This window comes from Loxodonta africana, chromosome X, assembly GCF_030014295.1.
Source record: "Loxodonta africana isolate mLoxAfr1 chromosome X, mLoxAfr1.hap2, whole genome shotgun sequence".
In the NCBI taxonomy this organism is placed as follows: Eukaryota; Metazoa; Chordata; class Mammalia; order Proboscidea; family Elephantidae; genus Loxodonta; species Loxodonta africana.
In genome coordinates, this window is record NC_087369.1 from 68393196 (window position 1) to 68399288 (window position 6093).

Genomic DNA, 6093 nt, shown 5'->3' on the forward strand with positions numbered 1-6093 from the left:
TTGATCCAGGTGGGTTGAGACCAATTGATGCATCTTAGATGGCTGCTTGCTAGCGTTTAAGACCCCAGACGTCACTCTTCAAAGTGGGATGCAGAAAGTTTTCTTAATAGATTTTATTATGCCATTTGACTTAGAAGTCCTCTGAAACCATGGTCCCCAGACCCTTGCCCTTGCTACGCTGGCCTTCGAAGCATTCAGTTTATTCAGGAAACTTCTTTGCTTTTGGTTTTGTCCAGTTGTGCTGACCTCCCCTGTTTTGTGTGCAGTCTTTCCCTTCACCTAAAGTAGTTCTTATCTACTATCTGATTAGTGGAAGCCCCTCTCCCACACTCTCTCCCTCCCCACTCTTGTAACCACAAAAGAATGTTTTCTTCTCAGTTTAAACTATTTCTCAAGTTCTTATAATAATGGTCTTATACAATATTTGTCTTTTTGCAACTGACTAATTTCACTTAGCATAATTCCTTCCAGGTTCCTCCATGTTATGAAATGTTTCACAGATTCCTCACTGTTCTTTATCGATGCATACTATTCCATTGCGTGAATATACCATAATTTATTTATCCATTCATCCGTTGATGGGCACATTGGTTGCTTCCATCTTTTTGCTATTGTAAACAGTGCTGCAATGAACAGGGGTGTGCATATATCTGTTTGTGTAAAGGCTCTTATTTCTCTGGGGTATATTCCAAGGAGTGGGATTGCTGGATCGTATGGCAGTTCTATTTCTAGCTTTTTCAGGAAGTGCCAAATCGATTTCCAAAATGGTTGTACCATTTTACATTCCCACCAGCAGTGTAGAAGTGTTCCAATCTCTCCACAGCCTCTCCAACATTTATTCTTTTGTGTTTTTTGGATTAATGCCAGCCTTGTTGGAGTGAGATGAAATCTCATTGTAGCTTTGACCTGCATTTCTCTAATGGCTAATGATTGTGAACATTTCCTCATGTATCTGTTAGCTGCCTCAATATCTTCCTCAATGAAGTGTCTATTTCTTCATATTTTTTGCCCATTTTTTAATTGAGTTATTTGTCTTTTTGTAGTTGAGTTTTTGCAGTATCATGTAGATTTTAGAGGTCAGGCACTGATCAGAAATGTCATAGGTAAAAACTTTTTCCCAGTCTGTAGGTAATCTTTTTACTCTTTTGACGAAGTCTTTGGATGAGTATAGGTGTTTGATTTTTAGGAGCTCCCAGTTATCTAGTTTTTCTTCTGCATTGTTACTAATGTTTTGTATACTGTTTATGCCATGTATTAGGGCTCCTAACGTTGTCCCTATTTTTTCTTCCATGATCTTTATTGTTTTAGATTTTATATTTAGGTCTTTGATCCATTTTGAGTTAGTTTTTGTGCATGGAGTGAGGTACGAGTCTTTTTTCATTTTTTTGCAGATTGATATCGAGTTATGCCAGCACCATTTGTTAAAAAGACTGTCTTTTCCCCATTTAACTGATTTGGGGCCTTTGTCAAATATCAACTGCTAGTATGTGGATGGATTTATGTCTGGATTCTCAACTCTGTTTATTGGTCTATGTATACCAGGCTGTTTTGACCACTGTGTATAATAGGTTCTAAAGTCAGGTAGAGTGAGGCCTCCCACTTTGTTCTTCTTTTTCAGTAATGCTTTACTTATCTGGGGCCACTTTCCCTTCCATATGAATTTGGTGATTTGTTTCTCCATCTCATTAAAGAATGACATTGGAATTTGGATCAGAATTGTATTAAATCTATAGATTGCTTTTGGTAGAATAGACATTTTTACCCTGTTAAAGTCTTCCTATCCATGAGCAAGGTAAGTTTTTCTTCTTATGTAGGTCTCTTTTGGTTTCTTGCAGAATTTTTTTTGTAGATTTCTTTGTATAAGTCTTTTACATCTTTGATAAGGTTTACTCCTAAGTATTTTATCTTCTTGGGGGCTACTGTAAATGGTATTGATTTGGTGATTTCCTCTTTGAAATTCTTTTTGTTGGTGTAGAGGAAGCCAACTGATTTTTTTATGTTTATCTTGTATCCTGATGCTCTGCTGAACTCTTCTATTAGTTTCAGTAGTTTTCTGGAGGATTCCTTAGGATCTGTGTGTGAGATCATGTCATCTGCAAATAGAGATAATTTTACTTCTTCCTTACCAATCTGGATGCCCTTTATTTCTTTATCTAGCCTAATTGCTCTGGCTAGGACCTCCAACACAATGTTGAATAAGAGTGGTGATAAAGGACATCCTTATGTGGTTCCTGATCTCAAGGGGAATGCTTTCAGACTCTCTCTATTTAGGATGATGTTGATTATTGGCTTTGTATAAATGCCCTTTAGTATGTTGGGGAATTTTCCTTCTCCTCCTATTTTGTTGAGAGTTTTTATCATGAATGGGTGTTGAACTTTGTCAAATGCCTTTTCTGCATCAATTGATAAAATCATGTGATTCTTGTCTTTTGTTTTATTTATGTGATGGATTACATTGATTGTTTTTCTAATGTTGAACCATCCCTGCATACTTGGTATGAATCCCACTTGGTCATGTTGAATAATTTTTTAATATGTTGTTGAATTCTATTGGCTAGAATTGTGTTGAGGATTTTTTGCATCTAAGTTCATGAGGGATATATAAAAATATATATATATATTTTTATTAGGGATATAGGTCTGTAATTTTCTTTTTTTTTTGTGGTGTCTTTACCTGGTTTTGATATCAAGGATATGGTGGTTTCAGAGAATCGGTTTGGGAGTATTCCGTCGTTTTCTATGCTCTGAAATGCCTTTAGTAGTAGTGGTGTTAACTCTTCTCTGAAAGTTTGTTAGGACTCTGCAGTGAAGCTGTCTGGGCCAGGGCTCTTTTTTTGTTGGGAGTTTTCTGATTACCTTTTCAATCTCTTCTTTTGTTATGGGTCTATTTAGTTGTTCTACCTCTGTTTGTGTTAGTTTAGGTAGGTAGTGTGTTTCTAAAAATTCATCCATTTCTTCTAGGTTTTCAAATTTTTTAGAGTACAGTTTTTCTTAGTAATCTGATATGATTCTTTTAATTTCAGTTGGTTTTGTTGTAATATCGCCCATCTCATTTCTTATTCTGGTTATTTGCTTCCTGTCCTGTTTTTCTTTTGTCAATTTGGCTAATGGTTTATCAATTTTTTGAAGAACCAGCTTTTGGTCTTGTTATTTCTTTCAAATGTTTTTCTCTTTTATTTAGATCTGTTCTAATTTTTATTATTTGTTTTATTCTGGTGCCTGAGGGTTTGTTTTGTTGCTCTCTTTCTATTTATTCAAGTTGTAGGGATAATTCTTGGATTTTGGCTCTTCTTTTTGTATGTGTGCATTTACTGATATAAACTGACCTCTGAGCACTGCTTTCGCTGTGTCCCGAAGGTTCTGATAGGACGTGCTTTCATTCTCATTGGATTCTCTGAATTTCTTTAATCCATCCTTAATGTCTTCTATATTCCAGTCTTTTTGGAGCATGGTGTTGTTCAGTTTCCAAGTGTTTGATTTCTTTTCCCTGCTTTTTCTGTTGCTGATTTCTACTTTTATGGCCGTATGTTCAGAGAAGATGCTTTGTAATATTTTAATGTGTTGGATTCTGCAAAGGCTTGCTTTATGGCCTAATATGTGGTCTATTCTTGAGACTGTTCCATGTGGTTTGGAAAAGAACACTTGGCTGCTGTTGGGTGGAGTGTTCTGTATATGTTTATTAGGTCATGTTGTTTGATTTTGGCATTTAGATCTCCTAGTGTCTTTATTGAGCTTCCCTCTGAATGTCTTGTCCTTCATGGAAAGTGGTGGGTTGAACTGTCCTACTATTATTGTGGAGCTGTCTGTTTCAGTATTCAATGCTGACAGGATTTCTTTTATATATCTTGCAGCCCAGCCATTGGCTGCATAAATGTTTAATATGGTTATATCCTCCTTGTATATTTTCCTTTTAATCATTATATAGCATCCTTCTTTATGCTTTTTTGTGGATTTACCTTTAAAGCCTATTTTGTCAGAAATTAATATTGGGCTCCTGTTCTTTTTTGATTGTTGTTTTCTTGATGTATTTTTTTCCATCCTTTGAGTTTTAGTTTGTTTGTGTCTCTAAGTCTAAGGTGTTTCTCTTGTAGGCAGCATATAGATTGATCATGTTTTTAATCCATTCTGCCACTCTCTGTCTGTTTATTGGTGCATTTAGTCCATTTACATTCAGGGTATTTAAGGATGGGTATAAATTTATTGCTATCATTTTGATGTCTTTGTGTGTTGTTGACAGTTTCTTTTTGCCACTTAATTTTTGTGCTGAGTAGATTATACATTGTCTTTTCCTCACATTCATTGTTGTTGATTTTGTTTCTGCTGAGTCTCTATTTTTTTCTTGTATTTTATTTTGATGTGTAGGATAGTTTTTCTCCTTTGTGGTTACCTTATTTTTCTAAATTTAAACCTAACTTTTATTTCTTTGTATCACCTTTTCTTCTTCTCCATATGAAAGATCTATGACTGGATTTCTTGGTCCCTCTTTATTGTTTTAATGTTGTCTTCTTTTACATAATAATATCACTGTTTCCCTATTTTGATGTTTTTTTTTATCTTGTGATTTCCCTGTCTCGGTTGCCGTCTGATTGCTCTGCTCAGTGTTCTAGTTTTTGGTTGATAGCTGATATTATTGATTTTCTAACCAAAAAACTCCCTTTAGTATTTGTTGTAGTTTTGGTTTGTTTTTTATGAATTCCCTAAACTTCTGTTTATCTGGAAATGCCCTAATTTCACCTTCATATTTGAAAGACAGTTTTGCTGGATATATGATTCTTGGCAGGCAATTTTTTTCCTTCAATTTTTTATATAAGTCATCCCATTGCCTTCTTGCCTGCATGGTTTTTGGTGAATAGTCTGAGGTTAGTCTTATTGGCTCCCCTTTGTAGGTGACTTTTTGTTTATCCCTAACTGGTCTTAAAATTCTCTCTTTATCTTTGGTTTTGGCAAGTTTGATTATAATATGTCTTGGTGAGCATCTTTCAACATCTAGCTTACGTAGAGTTCGATGAGCATCTTGGGTAGATATCTTTTCACCTTTCATGATATCAGGGAAGTTTTCTGCCAGCAAATCTTCAACAATTCTCTGTATTTTCTGTTATCCTTCCCTGTTCTGGTGCTCCAATCACTCCTAGGTTATTTCTCTTGATAGAGTCCCACAAGATTCTTAAGGTTTCTTCATTTTTTAAAATTCTTTTATCTGATTTTTCTTCTAATATATTAATGTCAAATGCTTTATTTTCAAGTTCAGAAACTCTGGCTTCTACTTGCTCAATTATGCTCCTCTGACTTTCTATTGAGTTGTCTACTTCTGTAATTTTATTGTTGATCTTCTGGATTTCTGTTTGCTGTCTGTCTATGGATTTTTCCACCTTATTAAATTTTTCATTATGTTTCAGAATGATCTTTTTTATTTATTCAACTGACTTATCTTTGTGTTCCTTGGCTTGTTCTGCATGTTTCTTCATTTCCTTCCTGATGTCTTGAAGAGTTCTGTATATTAATCTTTTTTGTTCTGCCTACAGTAATTCCAGGAAGGCCCTTTCATCTAGAAGAAACTTGGATTCTTTTTTTGAGAGCTTGTTGAGGTGATCATGGTCTTTTTATTTATGTGTCTTGATATTGACTGTTGTCTCTGAGCCACCTACAAGTTATTGTATTAGTTTAGCTTATGTTTGCCTACTGTATTGTAGCTTCTTACTTTGTTTTGTTTTGATATGACCAAATGGGTTGCTTGAATGAGCTACTGGATTATTTTTGCCTTTGGGGCTCTGACGTCCTGTCCCCAGATGGCTAGAGCTGTTATCAGGTATATCAGTCTTGGAGTCTATTCACATTTCTTGTATGATTCAGCTCAGGTTTCCAGGTAGCTGATCCTCAAGTGTGTAGTACAGGCTCTGTCCTACAGCCTTAGAGGGGCAGGGGTGATTTGTGTAGGTACCAGTATCTGGGTGCAGCAGGGCGTCACAATTTGAACAAGGCTTGGCGCTAAGAATGGTCCCCCTTGTGTCTCTGAGGAAAGCTGTCCCTGTTCCCTAGAGAGTACAGGGGGATGGGTCCTGCAGATGGGCAATGGGCACCTGATGTTTTTGGTTG